Source organism: Lactuca virosa, chromosome 4 (assembly GCF_052849685.1).
Source record: "Lactuca virosa cultivar CGN04683 chromosome 4, Lactuca_virosa_CGN04683_v6, whole genome shotgun sequence".
In the NCBI taxonomy this organism is placed as follows: Eukaryota; Viridiplantae; Streptophyta; class Magnoliopsida; order Asterales; family Asteraceae; genus Lactuca; species Lactuca virosa.
The window spans coordinates 321,652,640-321,676,193 of NC_136429.1; positions in this window are offsets into that span (position 1 = coordinate 321,652,640).

Below are 23,554 nucleotides of genomic sequence, written 5' to 3' on the forward strand. Positions count from 1 at the left end.
TAATATTACCGTGACAAATTATTAATCTCATTATTATTATTATTATATAAGCGTTTAAACAATATTTTCCAACCACTATGTATAGACAAGGGCCAGACATAAAAACTGACGGACAGGATCATATTGGCATATAACACTTCTGAAATCCAACAACCCAGGCGGCCCTTCAAACCGGAGTCCCCGTACCGCGAGTGGTTAAAAATATATTATAACGACACTTATATAACCCATAATAATAGCTCAAATAATTATTATAAGGTCGTAATAACGTTGCTATATTTAAATAAAAGCTATATTAAAAATTAGGTAGGCGTATCTTACCTACGAGGGGGTTTGGCTAGAAGCCGTGCTCTGCAGGGGCAGAACTTCCGAGCCGAAAGCTCTTCTTCTCGGAGCCGTCGAGCGCTCCGGGACTTTCTTCTAGCGCTAGGGGAGTTTTTGGGAGGTTTAGAGAGAGTGTAGAGAGAAGAAAGAATGGGAAAGGTGTGAAGAAAATGAGGGTGAGAGAGGTTCTATTTATAGGGTGAAATAGGGCTGAACTTAGTGCCACATGTCACCATCTGGTGGCAAGACTTGGGGAGAAAGCAATGACCAAGATTGTGCCACGTCACCCATTTTCGCACAACACACTTCCGACTTCTAAAATCCATAACTTTCTCATACGAGCTCCGTTTTTGACGTTCTTTATATCCACGTGTAGATAAAAACTAAGATCTACAACTTTCATTTTGACTCCGTCGGCTAATTCTCGACCGATCTTAAATGTAACAGTAGGAGGAGATTATACTGTTAAATGACCACGAAAAATTCGTAACTCTTTCATACGGACTCCGTTTTCGTCTTTCTTTTTATCGTTGACTTCCTATTAATGAGATCTTCAAATCTCATTTAGGTCGCGTTGGCCAAAATTTCGAGTTTCGGGCCGTGCACTCCTATTCCAAATCTTAGAAATTCATAACTTCCTCATACGAAGTCAGATTTGGGCATTATTTGTATGCACGCTCTCGGTTTAACGTATACTACAACTGTTGTTTAGATCACTAAGGCCAAAAAGTCCTCTATCGTAAATTCATTAATTACGTCTCCCGGTGCCGTGCCGGTTTTGCCGTAAAACTTCGACGGGTCATAACTTCTTCGTTATAACTCGGATTTCGACATTCTTTATATGTACGGAACCCTTGTAACATATACTACCACTTGGTTAAGATTAATCCTTATAAATAATATTCCATCAATAACTCATTTTTGATGCTTCTTGTCTCTAAATTGACTAGCTCGAATGTGCGGGCGTTACAATTATCTCCCCCTTAGGATGATTACGTCCCAGAATCATCAACGAAACAGGGGTGTATAATGACTTCATACGCTATATCATCATCTTAGGTAATAATCGTAACTTCTATATTTCTTCTAATGCGTATCTAACTCCTGGTCTTCTTGACTACAAGCAGTGCTTGATCTTGCACCCGTTCTCTATGTCTTGTTACACTTTCAATCATGACCTTCATGTCACAAACTCGCTCTTTATCAGAGACTCCTTCTTCTTCTTATGATAAGTTTATTTGATTTCCACGATAGACCGATGGGTCACGTTCTAATGAACTCTCATCGTATGTTGTAACGCTCAGACTCAGGTCTCTTAGAGTCAAATTCCGGAATGGAATATACTTTCCTTCATGTTCTAATGTGATATAATCACATTTTAACATCTAGCATTTCTAGCTACCAACTTCTTTAACTAGCGCGATACTTCTATTGACCGCTTCGATTATCTTTCACTTCAATCTTCTGGCTTAAGTTAGATGCTACATCGAACTTGGTTCTCTGAACCACGTAACATACTTATCTTAGTCGGACTCAATTTGATATGACCACTAGGGTCGAAACAACAATCATCTTCTTAATCATTACCGAAATGATGGTAATGACATACTTGAGTAAAACGGAATCAACTACTAGCTTCTTGGTAGCCTTGTGACTTTCCCTGATCCAAGTGTGAGTCCTGTGCTTCCGGTAGTATAGGCCGCTACTACCATTCACACCTACTCATACTCGTCCCAAGTATTGTCTCGCAGTTCTCCAAGTCATTATCATAAAAACAATTTTAACACATACAAATGTGTCCAAACAATCATATAATTTTCCCTAGACTGTACTAGGACTTATTCCATGCGTATCTTCAATCATCAACTCTGCTCCAACTCGGTTGGTGATGGAAATGTCAGACGATGGGATAACTTCATGGATTATACCAAAAATCTTTCTTTTCTGCTAATCGAAAGTGTACTTCTCCCGTACTACACATATTATTTCTTAGACGCGTTCTAAAGGCAAGATATCACTCTTACGATATCTTCCGATAGGTACCACTCAGTATCGTAAGCTTTCTCATTCCTCCGTTTACTTAATTCACTACGAGTGTTGACCATGATGTTTTGCACACCAAAGCAGTCGTTTGGTGTATCGAGACGAGAATAAAGATAGAGGAAGGTTTAGACGCGTATTCCTCCTTATTACCTCGAAAAATTACATGCCAGTTATAATATCGTAATTAAACGTTTAGAAATCTGAACACATAAACTTTCCAGATCCGGTCGGCAACAGACCATAGATCCAATCAAACGATAGCATCATAAAGCATCACAAATCATTTAGCACATAAAAGCAATTTAGGCATCCTTCCCTAATAAGCTAGTGCTTGTGTCTATTCATGTGTACTACCTAAATTATATTAGACACACTCCTCACGATCATCGCTTAGCATTCTAAGTTTAAGTCTAGAAATAAATCCTTATTCCTAGTTCGCTTAAACTAACGCTTTGATACCAACTGTGACATCCCCATTTTCACGGCCAGAAAAGACGGATTTTGTTTATGCTTTATAAAAAAATCAGAGTACTTCTTGTGATAAAATTTTTTTGCGGAATTTGTTCCCAGTAAAACATGATAAATACGTTATCAAAGCATTTCCGAAGAAATGTATTTTTTATTCATTTTAAAACATTTGGGATGTCATTGTCAATACAGAAACATAAGCATAAACAGAACTTACATTCATTTACACTAGTGATCTACATCTCTTTAATCTCTCAGTGTAATGTAACTTCATATCGAAACCTGTGATATAAATAAGCTTGAGTGGGTCAGGTTGAGAAACCTGGTGAGTACATAGGGTTTTCAACCCACAATCATATAATTATTATGTTTAATCGTCAAAAATTAACCCAATTACCCATCACCATTATCTTCGTTATTCTTATGGGTCTACCCTAAGAATCATCTATCCTGCATTTGTTCATTCCGAAGTCCATCGCTTCCAGGGTTCATATTGATGGGTTTTATGCATAAGAAACAATCCTATGTGCTCATACAAACCCTAATGCTTGGATCTAGGTTTCTCTATTGTACATGCTTTGAATCCAAGTCTTGCAAACCCTAATCTAGCATACACATTATCAAAATAACAAACAACTCAGATCTAGATGTTTACCTCTTCAAATAGCTTGAATCTTCTTTGCTTGAGCTTAGAATCACAATTGTAATTCCTCTAATGGATCACAAACACCAAGTAGCAAGAAGGCAATAAGAGAGAGGAGGGAGGATGCTAGAAATCGGCCTAGGGTTTTTTGGAATAATGTCTCGCCGATTTCCATAGCCTAGGGGTCATATTTATACTTGCAGGCTACTAGGGTTTCAGTCTAAACCCTAATGGACAGCTTAGCCACCAAGCAGCCCAAGGAACCTTCTGGAATAGGGCCTTGGACAAAATATGATGATCCTTTCATCATATTTTCGTTCCCCCTCTTGTCCATTAGGTTTCCTAGCCCAAAATCCAACTATCACACATTTGACAGTTTATACCCCTTTATTTAATTAATCTCTTATAGTCACCAAATTAATTCCTAATTAATTTATGACTAATACTAATTAAATAAATATGATTTCTCCTTTAATATATTATTCTTATAATATACTAATAAACCATAATATCCTCTCTCTCATATCAAATTACCTTGTCAAGTTGCTTTGGTGAAGGCAACCCAGAAGGACCATGCACAACCGGGTCAAGTACATACCAAATATAGTTATGGGCTTAGACACTAATCCAACAGTCTCCCACTTGAATAAGTCTAGTAACTATATCTCACATACGTCTTCAGAATCCGATTAGCAATCGTAGCTCTTATACGCTTCTGTCACTCTGATCAAAATCCTGTCCTTCAGATAAGGGATCCTATAATCATCTGTTCTAGATATTATGCAGACAATACTTATTGTCTAGCATTCTGTTTCTCGATCTCTGATTCGTTCGACATAGAATTCAGTTGAACACATCAACATTATCCTGACCGGGCCCGACACATAAGTCAAACCAAATCTTCGAGTGGCCAAGATATCGCTTTTATCCTCTTAGAATAAAAGTAACAGATAAACTTCGACTTATATGCTGTTATTATCTACTAGCTAAGTTACACACAATAATACGTTTTATAACATCAAGTTACCGATGTGTTTTCGTATTATCAATATATAATCAACTAGCAAACAACAACCATATCTCTAGGTTTTAAGATTATATGATATTATCATCTTGCGATCACTTATGATAACATTCAAGAAGTGATACTAGCAAGTGCGGGTTTATTCTAATGCTCAAAACATATTTCATAAGCACTCATAAACTTTGCAGCAAAACTTTGCTATGTCTAAAACCTTTTAGACAATCTACAAACTAATTTATGACAATCTTCTTTCATATCTACTTCCAACATATGATCGATTGTGGACTGTTCGAATAATCTTATTATTCAGGAAGTCAAAACATGCAAAATTGAAACAATAGATAAATAATCAACATAGGATAGTAACTTTCTTATAAATAAAACACCTTTATTTAATCATCAAATGTTGAATATAAAATTATCTATTACAAGTTTCCTACCTATCTAATCTAAACTAATATCGTCCTTTAGCCCAATGCTCCTAGCGTGCTTCAAATGCTTGACCCTACTCAGTCCCTTCGTAAGGGGATCTGCTGAGTTATCTTCTGACGATACCCTCTTCACAACGAGGAGTCCCTCTTCTACCCGATGTCTAATAAAATGATATTTCCTGTCGATATGTCGAGATCTGCCATGATCCCTTGGTTCCTTGGTCAAGGCAACCGCTCCTTCATTATCACAGAAAATTTCCATGGGCTCCTTTATGGTTGGCACAACTCCAAGGTCTCCTATGAAGTTCTTTAACCATATAGCCTCCTTTGACACTTCGCTTGCCGCAATGTACTCCGATTCGCACGTTGAATCAGCTACGATCTCTTGCTTGGAACTCTTCCAAGTCACTGCTCCTCCATTCAGGGTAAAGACCCAGCCCGACTGTGATCGGTAATTATCCCGATCCGTCTGGAAACTAGCGTCACTGTACCCTCGCACCCTTAAGTCATCACTCCCACCGAGGACTAGAAACCATTCCTTGGTCCTTCGTAGGTACTTAAGAATATTCTTGACAGCAATCCAATGTGCTCTACCATGGTTCCCTTGATATCTACTGACCATGCTCAAAGCGAAGGCCACATCAGGGCGAGTACAGGTCATAGCGTACATAATCGAGCCAACTGCGGAAGTATAAGGTACTCGGCTCATATCTGCTATCTCTGCCTCTGTACTTGGGCTCTGAGTCTTACTCAGTTTGGTATTGCATTGGATTGGTAACTCCCCTTTCTTGGAATTTTCCATACTAAAACGTTTTAGTACCTTTTCCAAGTATGTATCCTGACTGAGTCCTATCAGTCTCTTACTTCTGTCTCTCACTATCCTTATTCCCAGAATATATGCAGCTTCTCCGAGGTCCTTCATAGCGAAACACTTCCCAAGCCAGGACTTTACCCCCTGCAAGGTTGGGATGTCGTTTCCTATGAGTAGTATGTCATCGACATACAATACGAGGAAGCTCACTATACTCCCACTGGCCTTGACATACACACATGACTCATCCTCGTTTCGCAGAAAACCAAACTCTTTGACTTTCTCGTCAAAACAAAGATTCCATCTGCGAGATGCTTGCTTTAATCCATAAATGGATTTCTCAAGCTTGCACACTCTATTTGGATGCTTCGCATCGACGAAGCCCTCTGGCTGATTCATGTAAACATCCTCAGCTAACTTCCCATTTAGGAAAGCGGTTTTTACGTCCATCTGCCAGATTTCATAATCATGAAACGCAGCTATTGCGAGCATTACCCTAATAGACTTTATTTTGGCAACTGGCGAAAAGGTCTCATCATAGTCAACTCCAGGAGTTTAAGTAAAGCCCTTTGCGACCAATCGCGCTTTGTAAGTGTGCACTTTCCCATCCATGTATGTCTTCTTCTTGAAGATCCACTTGCACCCGACCGTCTTACGACCTGGTACATTATCAACCAAATTCCAAACTTGGTTGTCATACATGGACTGAATCTCGCTGTCCATTGCCTCTTTCCATTTATCAGACTCTGGGCCTGCCATGGCTTCCTTGTAGTTGTTAGGTTCGTCCAGATTTACTAGTGTACTATCACTAATAAATGTGTCCCCGTCAGTAGTAATATGGAAACCATAAAACTGGGGTGGAACAATAACTCTACTTGAACGTCTAAGAGGTAAGGACTGGTCAATTGGTTCAACCGGAGTTTCCTCCTCAGGTTGCATGCCAGTGTCAGAGGTTCCTTCATCTCCTGACTCTTGAAGCTCTTCAAGGTCAATCTGACTCCCACTGTCTCTTTGACTTATGAGTTCTCTCTCTCTGAAAACCCCTCTCCTAGCAACAAAGACAACATTGTTACTTGGTCTATAGAAGAGATAGCCAAAAGACTTCTGTGGGTAGCCGATGAAATAACACTTCTCACTACGAGGTTCTAGCTTGTCATGAGTCTCTCGTCTTACGAAAGCTTCACAACCCCAAACCTTGATTTGTGCTAACGAGGGAGCTTTCCCTGTCCACATCTCATGAGGTGTCTTGGTAACCTTCTTGGTGGTAACTAAGTTAAGGATATGGGCAGCAGTCTCTAAGGCATACCCCCAGAATGAGATTGGTAACGAAGCACGACTCATCGTAGAGCGAACCATGTCCAACAAGGTTCGATTACGTCTCTCAGCCACACCATTCAATTGTGGCGTTCTAGGAGGCGTCAATTGTGAAACTATTCCACACTCTTTTAGATAGTCGTGAAACTCAAGACTTAGGTACTCTCCTCCTCGATCAGATCGAAGCATCTTGATTTTCCTGCCCAGTTGATTTTCCACTTCATTCTTAAACTCTTTGAATTTCTCAAAGGTTTCTGACTTTTGCTTAATCAAGTAGATATATCCATATCTGCTATAATCGTCTGTAAAAGTCACGTAGAAGCGACAAGCGTCCCTTATGGTGGATCTAAAGGGTCCACATACATCTGTATGTATGAGATCCAATACACCCTCACCCCTTTCACATATGCCAGTAAAGGGTGACTTGGTCATCTTCCCAAGTAAACAAGACTCACACACGTCATCGTCCCTTAGGTCGAATGACTCCAAGACTCCATCCTTTTGGAGTTGGGCTATGCGTTTCTTGTTAACATGGCCAAGGCGACAATGCCACAAGCATGCTTTGTCCAAACTTATGGACGAATCAATATTCAAAACATCATTTCCTAAATTATCAATAACTAACACGGATTCATAAATCCCATTACAAGGTAATGCATTGAAATAAAAGACACCATTCAAATAAGCATTAATAGAACCATTACTATTATCAAACGAATATCTGAAACCTTGTCTAAACAATCCATGAAAAGAAATGATGTTCCTTGCCATATCTGGCGAATAGCAACAATTACTCAAATCTAGTCCTAACCCATTACTCAACACTAAGGAATAAACTCCGATCTTGGTTACTGGTGAAGACTTCTTGTTTCCCATGATCAAGCTTATTCTTCCATGCTCCACTTCCCTACCTTTTCTTAGCCCCTGCAAATAAGAACAAATGTGGTAACCACAGCCTGTATCAAGGACCCATGAAGTAGCAAGTGATGAGTTATTAGATTTAATTAAATACATACCTGCGAAGGTGGGCTTTATCTTCCCATCCTTGATATCCTGCAGATACTTGGGGCAGCTTCGTTTCCAGTGGCCCTTCTGGTGGCAGTAGAAGCACTCTGCTTCCTTTGGGTCAGAAGAGGGTTTAATAGAACCTGCTTTGGTCCCACTAGAAGAGGAACCATCTTGGGTCTTACCCTTATGGTGGCTCTTGGAAGGAGCCTTCCTCTTCTTACCCTTTCCTTGGCCAATTGCCAACACAGGAGCAACTACAGTAGAGGATGATGCAACAGATTTGTCCTTGAGGTTGCTCTCAGCTGTCCTCAGGAGCGCTTGGAGTTTACTCAGGGTGACCTCTTCCTTGTTCATGTGGTAGGTCATTCTGACTTGGTTGTAGCAAGGAGGCAAGGAGTGGAGGATGATGTCGATAGCCAAATCCTCATCAAACTTAACATTAAGTTTGAGAAGACGATCAACATACCTTTGCATTCTTTGCAAATGAGATGTTAGGGATTCTCCACTTCCCATCTTAGCGGTGATCATGTTGGTGATGATCTCATAGCGCTCTTGTCTCGCGCTCTGGTGGTACCTGTCCAGCAAATCTTGATGCATTTCATATGGATACATGTCCTCATAGGACTTCTGGAGTTCGAGGTTCATAGTGGCCAACATGATGCAATGAACTTTCGTTGCATCACGCTCGTGGGCCTCAAAGGCAGCCAGCTCTTCTGGAGTAGCTTCTTCTGGGTTAATCTTCTCTAGCTTCTCGTCGAGGACATATTCTTTGTCCTCGTAGCGAGTTATCATACGAATGTATCTCATCCACTCATTGAAGTTCGAGCCATCAAATGTCACCTTTTGACACAGGTTCATCAACGAGAATGACCCAGAAGTGTTGTTGTTTGCGTTTGCGTTAGACATCTGAAATAGAAAGGAACAACATTTGATTAGAAATGAATCCCCAATTAAACACCCAAATGAGAAATTAGGGCTAGGATCCAACAACATTATTTACAACTTAGAAAAGGGATGCCGGAATCTAAAAGTAAATAATTTGAAGGTAAGTGAATGACGATTCACTAATTTTCACCATAAAAACGAAAGGAAATTAAGTTTTAGATGTGTTTGAAAATTCCTAGATTTCTTTTGAGATTCATTGAACAATTCAATGACATGTTTAAATCTCGATATGCACTTCAAATTTGCGACTGGGATGCCGAGGATCGCAAACAAGTTTGTGAATAACCATGCGAATCAACATGGTGCACTCAATGTCTTCACCACCTAATCAATGTGCTGGTTATCCACGCACGCTCCATTGATCTATGATAAAACATCGAGCCACCCTTTGTCACCAATGTCAATCCCAAATTAGTGTGCCGGTTAACCACGCACGCTCCACTAACGTTTGACAGGGGTACAAAGTGTAATTCCATGGAATAGCATCATTTTCACATTTTACCCTAAAGTAACTAAGATTGGGAATTTCTAAAACAATGTAGTTACTTTAATATTTCCATTATACTTATAATGAGGAATTAAACGCCCTATCCTATCCGTTCGGCTAACGACCCTCCACCAGTCAAGCAAGCGGTAGGTGTGAGTGTACACCCATTAAGCGCCATTTTATAGGCAGCAACCTTATACCCACCTTATAGACTGGCTTCGTGAATGAGGCCTACTAGCGATAAGACTAGCTTATGCTTATACATATATATTAATTAATCTTGTAATAATATAATAGCATAGGGTTGAATTTTAAACTTGTAAAATTCTAAGGGTTTGAAATTTAAATCATTCAAATTAAACTTTTAATCACAAAATTCAAATTTCAAAACTTGAGGGCAAGTTTTGAATTTTTTCAAAACATAAGGGATCAAATAACACATAATTCAAATTAAACAATTAATTTCATAATTATCTATATTTGATCTAACTTTATTTAGTCATAAGATAATTACCAAATAATTTTAAATAATCCATATTTATCATATAAACAACCAATATTCAAAAGATTTGAAATTATCTATTGTTTTGGCAAGGATAATCATTTAATTAAGATAAAATTCGGATTTTAACTTCAAAAAATGATTTAGGCATTGTATCCAAGTCAAAACAACAACTAAATCCCGAAATATCCTCTGTCTGACGCTTGTACTCGCCGAGTCAGCTCTGAACTCGCCGAGTAGGGGCCAACTCGCCGAGTCCAGATACTAACTCGCCGAGTTGAGTCGGGCAGAGGCAAAAAAAACTCGATTTTCAGCAAGCAAAACAGTTAAGCATCACATACAATTGAAACCAATCAAGGCTCTGATACCACTGATGGGTTTTATGCATAAGAAACAATCCTATGTGCTCATACAAACCCTAATGCTTGGATCTAGGTTTCTCTATTGTACATGCTTTGAATCCAAGTCTTGCAAACCCTAATCTAGCATACACATTATCAAAATAACAAACAACATCAGATCTAGATGTTTACCTCTTCAAATAGCTTGAATCTTCTTTGCTTGAGCTTAGAATCACAATTGTAATTCCTCTAATGGATCACAAACACCAAGTAGCAAGAAGGCAATAAGAGAGAGGAGGGAGGATGCTAGAAATCGGCCTAGGGTTTCTCTTGGAATAATGTCTCGCCGATTTCCATAGCCTAGGGGTCATATTTATACTTGCAGGCTACTAGGGTTTCAGTCTAAACCCTAATGGACAGCTTAGCCACCAAGCAGCCCAAGGAACCTTCTGGAATAGGGCCTTGGACGAAATATGATGATCCTTTCATCATATTTTCGTTCCCCCTCTTGTCCATTAGGTTTCCTAGCCCAAAATCCAACTATCACACATTTGACAGTTTATACCCCTTTATTTAATTAATCTCTTATAGTCACCAAATTAATTCCTAATTAATTTATGACTAATACTAATTAAATAAATATGATTTCTCCTTTAATATATTATTCTTATAATATACTAATAAACCATAATATCCTCTCTCTCATATCAAATTACCTTGTCAAGTTGCTTTGGTGAAGGCAACCCAGAAGGACCATGCACAACCGGGTCAAGTACATACCAAATATAGTTACGGGCTTAGACACTAATCCAAAACATATGACAGACACTAAGTCCATAGCTGCCAATGCTCGTTCATAAAGCACTAATTCCATAGCTGCTAAAGTTCATTCATCGGGTACTAAATCCATAGCTACCAGTGTTTATTTAATAGGTACTAAATCAATAGCTACCAACGTTTATCTAACAGGTATTAAGTCCATAGCTACCGACGTTTATCCAATAGGCACTAAGTCCATAGCTGTAGATGTTATTTATTAGGCACTAAGTCTATAGCTGACAATGTTCACTCATATCATCTTTCATCTCTCATCATTAATCTACCCATGTTTTAACCAACATATTTGTAGATATAAAATACATATAAAGTTTAAATTATTTAAAAGATGTATAAAATCATTCATCCAGCATAGATAACAAGTATACAGGTTATATGCACACAGAGCACGTAATTTATATAAAATACTTCATATCTATGTGTAAGATGAAAGTAACTATGCACTCACTTGATAAGGTGGTGACTCGGTACTCGAACATCGCTTCATTTACTTTAAAATAATTTCCTTCGACGAAACCTAGTATTATTACCACTAGATTTTAGTCTAATATTTACCGTGACTAATTATTAGTCTTACTGTTATTATTATACAAGCGTTTAAACAATATTTTCCAGCCACTATGTACAGACAGGGGCCAGACAGAAAACACTGGAGGGCAGGATCATTTTGGCATATAGAACTTCTGAAATCCAACAACCCAGGCGGCCCTTCAAACCGGATTCCCCGTACCGCGAGTGGTTAAAAAGATATTATAACGACACTTATATAACCCATAATAATAACTCATATAATTATTATAAGGTCCTAATAATGTTACTATATTTAAATAAAAGCTATATTAAAAATTTGATAGGCGTATCTTACCTACGAGGGGGTTTGGGTAGAAGCCGTGCTCTGCAGGGGCAGAACTTCCGAGCCGAAAGCTCTTCTTCTCGGAGTCGTCGAGCGCTCCGGGGCTTTCTTCTAGCGCTATGGGAGTTTTTGGGAGGTTTAGAGAGTGTGTAGAGAGAAGAAAGAATGGGAAAGGTGTGAAGAAAATGAGGGTGGGAGAGGTTCTATTTATAGGGTGAAATATGGCTGAACTTGGTGTCACATGTCACCATCTGGTGGCAAGACTTGGGGAGAAAGCAATGGCCAAGATTGTGCCACGTCACCCATTTTCGCACAACACACTTCCAACTTCTAAAATCTGTAACTTTCGCATACGAGCTCCGTTTTTGACGTTCTTTATATCCACCCGTAGGTAAAAATAAGATCTACAACTTTCATTTTGACTCTGTCGGCTAATTCTCGACCGATCTTAAATTTAACAGTAGAAGGAGATTATACTGTTAAATGACCGCGAAAAATTCGTAACTCTTTAATACGGAATCCGTTTTCGTCTTTCTTCTTATCGTTGACTTCCTATTAATGAGATCTTCAAATCTCATTTAGGTCGCGTAGGCCAAAAACCGCTCGATCTAAAATTCATTAATGAGATTTGGGCGTTATTTTTATGCACGCTCTCGGTTTAACGTATACTACAACTTTTGTTTTGATCACTAAGGCCAAAAAGTCCTCTATCGTAAATTCACTATTTACGTCTCCCGGTGTCGTGCCAGTTTTGCCGTAAAACTTCGACGGGCCATAACTTCTTCGTTATAACTCGGATTTCGGTGTTCTTTATATGTACGGAACCCTTGTAACATATACTACCACTTGGTTAAGATTAATCCTTATCAATAATATTCCATCAATAACTCATTTTTGATGCTTCTTGTCTCTAAATTGATTAGCCCGAATGTGCGGGCGTTACAAAACAGTATGCATGCATATGAGTTATCGAGGAGAAACGTACGAGTGACCACTGTAGGGTCTGCTACAGCTTCCTCATGGCCTGTAGCCAAAACTCTTCCCACTCCGCCATCATTCCCTGCCTTCGGGCAGTTCTTCTTGTAGTGACCCACCTCGCCACATCCGTAGCAAGCCTGGCCCACACCAACGCCGGGGACTTGGGTGATTGGCCTAACCGGAGCTTTGCAGAAACGGGCAGTGTTCCCTTTCCTATTGCAGTTTACACACTGCATTTCCCGGTAGGGTCCATTGTGGTGGAAGCTGCACTTATTGCACTTGGTCAAGCTCCCAGCATACTGCTTCATCGGCGCAGTAGCAGTAGGTGTTATCGCAGCATGAACAGCCACGACCTGCCAATTTTTGGCAGAGTTCTGCGCCGCTTTGTTCTTCTTGTTATCCCAGAACTTCCGCTTGTTGTCAGCGGCTTTGGATGGTTCTGGGATGGCCAGGGTTGTTGTCATTGTTGGGGTGCGGACTCCATGATCAATGATCCGTTGTGCCAATCGCTTGGCACTGTCGAAGGTAGTGGGGTTTGAGGACAAGACATTCCCCTGGAATGGAGGCACCAACCCCCAGATATACCTCTCAACTTTCTTTCCCTCAGTAGGGACCATTCCCGGACATAGCGCCACCAGATCGCTGAACCTGGCTGTGTAGGCAACTATGTTGGAGCCCTTCATGGTTAAGCTCCAGAGTTCCTGTTCAAGTTTCTGAACCTCGCCCCTCGGGCAGTATTCTTCAATATGAGCTCCTTCAGAGCTTCCCATCCCATAGCATAAGCCACTATAAGGGTTAGTGACTTGACGTGGCTATTCCACCATGTTAGGGCTTTGTCCGTAAAGGTGCAGGCAGCAAATTTAACTTCGCTCCCTTCCGGACAGGAGCAGATCTCGAAGATCGACTCTGTTTTCTCAAACCATTGCGAGAGTGCAATGATTCCACCAGTCCCGTTAAAGGTCCTGAGCTTGAAGTTGGTGAAATCCTTATACGAGCACTCTCTAGAGCGCACTGGAGCATCACCTTGAGTGGAATGCACAGTTGTTATACTCCCGCTAGTACCACTAGCACTGAATTGAGCTAGGGCTGCCGTAACAGCCACATTCACTGCAGCTTGGATAGCTGCTGGATTGTATTATGGAGGAGGTAGTGGAGTTTGAGCTGGAGTTATCGGAGTAGTGCGCTTGTTTGATCTACGAGGAGGCATCTTGTAGCTATAAGTTCACAAAGATGAAGATATTGGTAAGCATTCAATAGTAAGCAAATGAGAGTGATCCATGGACTAACTCACCATATCCCAACAAAACAGATGAGAGTATGATTGAAATAGAGATCTAAAAATAGAAGGATGAAAGCATTTGGATAAAGATTTCCCATGAGATTAGATATCTGTCAATAATATTGGTATTAAAGATGTAACGAGTTCGGGAAAATGACCTAGGAGTAGGTCTTACATCAAACCAGAATAAGAAAATTTTGACAGCATAAAGACCTAGCAGACTGAAAGTTCAAGGTCTTAAGATAAACATGAAATTTATACTAGAGTTTATACATAGACCTAAGCTATATCCAAAAGACAAAGTAGAGTAGACTCTACTTGCGACGAGAACTGCTCGGATGAGCCTTTGATTCTGCCTGATGACGCTCCATTTCCAACATACGCCTTTCGAACGTTGGCTGTCGTGCTCGAAGTTCCCTGACTTCAACTTGGGTTGCAGTAAGTTCTCTCTACAGGACCTCATTGTGGTCTAGAGTTCTACCATGAGCAGCTTGTAGATGGCGAATACGGACTGTATTGACTCCCGCATCAGCATCAACTTCCATGACTCTGTTGATGGCTGCCCTACCCTGCTCGTCATTCCGAGAAACCCTGCCAACCAGAATAGGCAGGATTCTGTCTGCTGAGCCTCCCTCGCTCAGATTGTAGAAGCTTCGGTCTCCATTGTATGGTATGGGTTGACCCTGCTCTTGACTCCACCTACCCAAGTTGTCAGCCCACAAAGGCGACGGGCCTTGAAAAGCAGGACGAGGGTTAGGATTTGGGATTGGAGCCACTAAGGGTAGATCATTGACTTCTGGCTCTGAGTCAGAATCCCCTGGGAAGTTTTCTGCGAAGTCATCATCTAAAGGAATTGCATGGTTCTCTTCTGGCTCTGCATCGAGCTAGCCACCATTTCCTTGGTTGGGGAAGTACGGGTCACCGGGGAGATGGAATCCAACCATGTTATCTACGCGAGAATAGGGGTAAAAAAAATAGTTAATAGACGTACTACTTAAGATAATTATAGGATGATCCTTACCAGTTACTCTAATATTTGCGTAGTGCATACCAGTCACATGTAACCAAGATAGAATAGACCTTCGAATAAATGACCCTAACTCTAAGTCCACAACTAAACAAGGAACAAGAAGTAAAGCAAAGATCACATATTCTAAGTCTATGACACCTTAGTCACATATAACCTTAGTGTATCCACTGAGCAACTATTGACATACTAGTAAAGAGTTTTTAGTTCGCACATAAGTAATTCTACTAACACAAAATACTCCTATAGTATTTTTTAAGTTTATATTCTGTTCTAAAGTTTTCATTGTAGTAGTGTTGGTAAGTTTTTAGACTTGCTGCAACACCACAACCATTCCTAGGCATATGCTAATCACTTCTTGGAAAGATATAGTTGATCAGACTATATCACTCCCAGATCTGATTATATGTCCCCAAGCCTACTTGTGTTGTCCAACAACGACAATACTTTTGTTCTATTCTAGTATGACACTGATCCTAATATGAATGCTTGTATAAATACTTTACTAAAATATTTTATTATTTAAAAGTAATAACTCTTGGTCAGAGTATTTTAATCCCGATGTGTTTATAGTTGTATATCTTTTATGGGTTGATATACTGAATTCACTATAAACAGAGCTCTCATACCAATCTGTCACACCCCCAAACCAGAACGGCGGAAACGTTCAGGGGCGGAGGACGTCATGTTTAGTATCATAACAATGCACAATAGTAAAACAAGCAACGACATCATCCATTGCATTAATAATATAATTTAATACAAGTGCATTCTGTGTATAGATTGAAAGTCACCAAAATATGAATCAAAATAAAAGACGAGTCTCGAATGTGTTCCGTCTTCTCAAAACCTGGTCCAGTGTACCTGTCTACTGGTGACCTGAGAATACAAGTTATTTTAAAAGAGTAGATCAGCATTAAAGCTGGTGAGTTCATAAGTATTTTAGTGTCAATTGTTTGTATAAGTTTGATGAAAGTTTTTGTAAGAGTTTGATGAAAGTTTGTAAGTGTTTGATGTAAATGTTTGTATACTTCCTAGAAAATCCTATATTTTCTACTAAAGTAGTCTTCTACCAAGACCCGACTGTTTTGTATGTTTGTTCTTTTGTAAAAGTGAGTGTTTTTCCCAAGTATGACTATTATTACCAGAAAATAGTTTACATTACCGTTTATGTGAGAAGATCACAATATGAATGTAATGGGAAAATGACGATGTACAGTAGTATTGTATATAGTAAGTTCGGATGTACTAACTACCTTAAACCAATTGTTTAATTAAGGTAAAATGTGATGAGATTATAACCATACTTGATTGACTAGTAAAACACGACGATCAAAGACGTCGAAATGGTATGACATTCGTCACCCGTAGACCTGCAGGTCCCACCGTAGCTAGCAGCAAGGTGTAGGATGGTCAATCCCATATAGATCTATACACAAATTCACGCTCTCCCTCCAGGAGACTCTGGTTACAAAACGTGACACAGCAGTACATTGCCGTGCCATGAAGTAGTGGCTCACATTAATGTTATATTGTTCTTGTATTTGTATAGTATGTTCTCTCTGTTCTAGTCTATTGTATGTTCTCTCTGTTCTAGTGTATAGTATGTTCTCTCTGTTCTAGTGTATCGTATGTTCTCTCTGTTTCTCGTTATCATATGTTTGAACTGACTTATGTATGAACTGACTCTTGTATGTTTCATTGTTCTAGAAATAGTGAGTAGTAATCCTCTAAACTATACCTATTATAGTTTACTAGTACTGTTGTTTGAATGACTGATCATGTTTGTACACCTTTGCTACCCAAAGGTATTGAACTGATGGAAGAACTTTTATATCTATACACGTATACATAATATATAACTAAGATTTAAACGACATTCGGACAAACAGCCGATACCCTAAGTCCACAACCAAACAAGGAACATGAAATAAAGCGAGTTATCAGTCCTAAGCCCTTTCAACCTTATTTATATAACTATATCTATATAGACATGATTTTGACAATATATAAGTTTAAAAGAGTTTGATAAAGAGTTTAGCATATAAAAGAGTTTTAACCATTTGAATGATTATAGATGACTTGATGTCAGTTTATAAAATGTTTTGAAATAGTTTGTTTGATTACACAGTTTTGAAGTATAAGAAATCCACTTGTTTGATAGTTATTAATCACATGTGATTGATACAATAACTATAATCTTTTCTACTTGTATTCCCCCCTATAAAAGCATTTAAAATCATTTAAAAGATAAGTTAGGGGTATGAACTCACCTGTAGTGAGTTATTCAAATGTAAGATCGATATAGGATGCTAAGTGTCAAGTGAAGTCTTGAGCACAAACAGATGCTAATAAGCATATAATGATATATATATATATATATATATATATATATATATATATATATATATATATATATATATATATATATATATATATAATTAGTGTATATAACAACTAATCATGTTAGGGAACAACCTTAGGGACTAGGAAACACTTGGAATGAAGTGTTTATGGCCAATATGTGGTCACGGCCAAGGTTTTTACGGCCAAGATGTGCTCACGGCCAAGGTACTTAATCTTAAGAAAGGTTTGCAGCCCTAACTTGCATCTATGAAGTGTTTGCGGTCCTAATCTTGGTCTTAAGAAGGTTCACGGCCAACATCATGATCATAAGAAGGGTTTACGGCCAAGGGAGAGTTTACGGCCGTAAACTCTTAATGATCATGCTAAAATGGTCGATTTTTGGTTGTAATTCAAGAGCTTCTAATGAATAACTAGTATATGGAAAGGATACTTACGTTTTGGAAGCTTGAAGGGTTGATTACGGCCCAAAGAACTAGTGTGTGTTCTTGGTGTTCTTGATGTTTTGAAGATCTAACCCAAAGAGATGAATTCACGGATGAAACCATAGGGTTTTACTAGATCAAGAAGGATATCAACTAATAAAGAAAGAATCACTTACAAATTTGACGAGAAATGGAAGTGTTCTTGATGATACTTGAGAGAGAAATGAGTTTTCTTAACTTGAAGATGTGAGAAGTGAAGAAAAATGAAGGAAAATCATACTTAAGGAGTAGAGTTCACGGCTAGACAAGAGTTTACGGCCGTAAACTCTACTTTGCGGCCGTAAACTCCTTGTGATGGAGTTTTCCGGCTTGAATGCTACACAATTAACTCTAGTAGATACTTCCTAACACTCAATCCTTGAATATACTAGGCTTAGAACACTCAAACAGACCCTTAACAATGCTAAAAGATAGCAGAAACAAGTCTGACTTTTGATTAAATTGAATGGCTTTACAAGATAGAAATTACGGGTTGTCACACCCATACACTTAATAGTGTTTAAAAAGACTTTGTACAAAAGAGTACTTATGGTACATAATAGTACTCTGACACAAGCAGCACCTGAGAAATAGAGCTCTAATCTTTGTTCCAATCTCATGCACACCCCAATATAAAACTACCCTATGTCCAAACTTAATTGACATAAGCATCTCTTTTGGAGCTTAGTCTATAACTAGACAAGATTACGATATCCTTAATGAACACAAATTACCTGCCTATGTAATATCTTTTCAATACAGGGTATAGCTAAGCAATCTTTCAAATCGAACTCGAACTAAGCATCCTTTATAAGTCTTATCTTATCACTAGGAAAGACTATAAATGCTTATAATCAACTTCCAATACCAAGTCTGTTTAAGTAACACTATCCTAATTTAGTGTATACACTTAATATAGAGTATTAAGTATTAACATACATTAATCTTCTCAATAATAATACTTATATAATTATTATCATGTAATAATATCATTTATACACCTTAAAACATATAGAAACCATATCTATTTCACATAATGTTTATCATCAAATATATTTAACACATATTCCAGTTAATAAGAATATACTTCTAATATAAACTTTCAACATATATTTAATACTTTTACTAAATGCATGTATTAAAATCATGTTCATGAAAGTAACTATGCGCTCATTTGATTGAGGTAGAAGATACATAGGAAAGCTAGCTCCTTGGCTAATACTTCAGCTTATTCCTATTAAATAACCTAAATATGCATACTATTATGCTTCAGTATTCATTCGCATTTGTAGGCTTATAAATTGTTTCTAGATTCTTCATTAATCCCAAGAAATACTTCAACTTCTATCAAATAAGGAACAACCATGTAAGATCATATCGGAGGTAGGATCTGTTTAGTATATATATATATATATATATATATATATATATATATATATATATATATATATATATATATTGTTTGGAAAATCCACTTTAAGCACCTCACTAGATCTGGCCTAGATATCACTCATGTAAGTAGATCAATCAGCATTATGACTTGGAATCTCCGAGAAATATTATTTATAAATTCAACGACTATGAATATAATAAATGTTACACTTAAAGCATAGCAAGTGTAGCTTCTCTTACGGAGTTTCTAAGGAAAGTATAGGAAGTTCGCAGGCAGAACTTCGACTTAGAATATTTCATCTTTTCAAGCTCTGTGGTGGCCCAGAGCTTGCTAAAATGCTCACTAACTCAGAAAACATCGAGCTCCAAATGAAGGTGCTTTCCATAGAATTTTAGAAGAAAATTGTGTGAGAAATGAGACATTTTCGAGCTCTATTTATAGGCTGGAAGGGCTCCATGCTTTGACAGGGAGTGTTGTGAACATGCGATGTGCTCCGTTCCAAGTAGTGCCATTTGTCACACTCTCACCAGTGCCATGTCGCTTGGTCGGTGGAAGGAGTTGCTATCGCTTTTCCATGTGGCGTAATGTGGTGCCCCCACGTCATCACTTCACGAGTATTTTTTGCAACTTTTGAAAAAATCATAACCCTCGTGTACGAGCTCTGTTTTTGACATTATTTATATCCATGCATAGGTATTTCCAAGCACTACAATTTTCCTTTAGACTCCGTCGGCTAATTCTCATTCGATTTTAAATTTACAGTTTATGAAGGTTGCACAGTAAATGACCGTGCAAATTTCATAACATCTTCATACAAACTCCGTCCTCGACTGTCTCTATATCGACGGATTCATATTTAATAGATCTTCAACTGTCGTTTACATTGTTTTGGCTAATAATGAACCAATTCTAATTTCGATTTCTATGTCGTACACTGTTGTACTGTGTCGCATGGAAACTTAGAAAAATCATAACTTCCTCATACAAAGTCATATTTAGGCATTATTTATATGCACGTTTTTCTAATTACTATTACAACATCATTCATTTAGATCAGTTAGGCTAATAAGCAACCTATCTCCAATTCATCTTTTATTACACACTTTGTCGTATAGGGTTGGAAGCGAAACTTCGAAAGATCATAACTTCTTCATATGAAGTCACATTTGGGCGTTCTTTATACCCATGGGATCATCATCACGGCTACTACATCTTCCGTTAAGATAGATTATACTAAATAATCTTTTATTTTTACATTTTTATTTAACATAATTCGTTAATTTTTATATTATTATTTTATACAAATATTATAAGCCCATAATATTTGTCCATAAAACATGTTCACAATATACTAATATTACTTATATAACTCGCAACGCGTATGAAGGATTCTTATTTATTTATGATTATCCAATTCAAGGATTTCATTATTTGATAAAACTAATATTTATATTTTATAAATCCTTAAAATGTCTAGCCTAAATTCGCGGGCGTTACAATTACATCCCCTTGGGATGATTACGTCCTAGAATCATACCAAGCAAAGTAGCTCTGAATAGTGATCCCTTGAGTCGCCTCTCCATCCCAAGTAAGGATAGTCTCTATACCGTGCTCCTACCATTATAATTACACTCACTTTATACTCAACATAATATTCTAGGTTCCTTTATGGCAACTTATCATCCTCTCGACTTATTTTCATCATCGAAACATCAACTCTGTTGATTAAAATATCACTATAGCGAAGCATCCTTATTACACTAATTTACCCACACAATCACTTTCCTCATCACTAAGGATTAAATAAAAAAGTTCACAAACATTATCGTTTTGTGTCTCCTTCGGGTTGCAACTTTGTTGGACTATAATAGTTTTCACATCATCACCAACATAAGTATTCTCACGAAACTCAAAGAATATTGAAAATCTTTACTCATTCATAATAGTGAGTCTCATGAAAACATTCTCTATATTTATATATGTAATACCGTGAATGGCTTACTTTTATCTCTTGGTCAAGTGTAACTTATAACAATTCGTGATTCTATACGATCCTAGGACACTTGATGATTATCTCTAAAATAAGATCCCTTCCTTTTTACTTCTTTTAATTTAATATTATTTATCATTGTGATTATAAATTTGAATAGTAGTTTATATTGATTATTAATATTGCATCCTCACGTTTAATTTGCATTAAAAAGAACATAAATTTAATGGTTTATATATATATATATATATATATATATATATATATGTATGTATTATAATTGTATTTATATGTATAACATTGTGTCCTCTCATGTTTAAATACAGTGTCAGTCTTACTACGACTAGACTCACCCACTCTAATGCTATCAAGAAAGGTTTAAGGAGGTCTTTTTGATTCTTAATGAGGTTGGTTTTTAAAAGCTCAATGCTTACACCCTCACTTACTTTTTGCGTTTTGAGTGGAGTTACCGAAAGGGTTTGATAAGATGATGTTTCAAGTTAAAACTATTAACTTAAAGTATTAAAATAAAATCTCGTTATAAATAATTATAAAAATCAATCTTATGCTACACATGAAAAACACACATTTTATTTATAACCCATTGGTGGAGCGTGTGCGGTTTGTAGGCATGCCAATTTCAGAGGATAAGTCAAAAATGATGGGGTACTCGCAATACTCAAATGTATCTTGATCCGGGAATCACATGTTTTTGTATGGTTGATCCACCATCTAATCCATGATCCATGACATTCTTGCCATGTACTAAGATTAGTATAATCGAGATTAACATGCCATTGACCCTAGTCAATGACTCCCAAAGATCTATGAATTTCATGGTGACTGAAATTGGCGAATAGTATTACCTACCTAAATAATCTCATAGTGTGACTATGACGTCCCTCTTCACATCATAAAGTGAAGTATGGATACTAGCCTTGTTAGATATAATTGTTTTGGGTAATTATTTTTAAGGATTAATAATATCAAACTAACTAAAACTTTCTTTTATATACGCATGGTCGTAATAATAACGGCAACCATCTTCTTCCTCCTCTTCCACACCACCTCACTCAAACTTCTCACTACTCTCTGTACTATTAAAGGAGAAACTCGTGGGACCCAATTATATTGATTGTATCAACACCATAATGACCACCCTAAGGTATGAGAAAAAAGAGTATGTTCTTAATGAGGATATCCCCAAAATTGCTAATAATGCTACCGATGATCAAGTGGTTGGTTATGATAACCACTATGGTGAGTCGACTAAGGTTTCTTGCATTATGTTAGAGACCCTGTTCTTTGAGCTCCAAAAAGGATTTGAGAATCTTGGGGAGTATGACATAAATTACCAGCTTAAGGAAATGTTTCAGGAGCAAGCTAGGTAGGAACGATTTGAGATCGTAAAGTTTCTAATGACATGTAACCTTCAAGAAGGACTATCTATGTGTATGCATGTTCAGAAGATGAATTCTTACATAGACAAATTGGAGAATTTTGGTTTCTAATTTCCAAAGGAGTTTTCCATTTTATGGTACTTAACTCACTTATTGATTCATACCAATAATTCATTACGAACTATAACATGAAAATTTTGTATAAGACCTTAATGGAACTTCACACCATGCTGAAAATTGCCAAAGCAATTATGGTAAAAAATTATGGCTCAAGCTCCACCTAATCATGGGAAACGGCTATTACAAGGATTGGGGACTACGAGATAACGATTCCAAGTGGTGTTTATGTTAGATCATTAAATTGTTGCTACTCGCTAGAAATTGCATGAAACGTTATTTCATTTTACACATACTTTAAGGATGGTTTCTGATTTTCTTTTGATACTGATAATGGAAATATTTTGGTTTATAAGAATGTTTGTTTTTGCTTTAATGCTAGTCCTTGTAATGGTATACATGAAAATATTGTTTGCGTGAGTGAAAATGATAATATTATTTTTAATGTTCATTATTCTGAAAATGTATTGCACAAATTGTTTTTGTGGCATTACCGTCTTGTCGATATAAA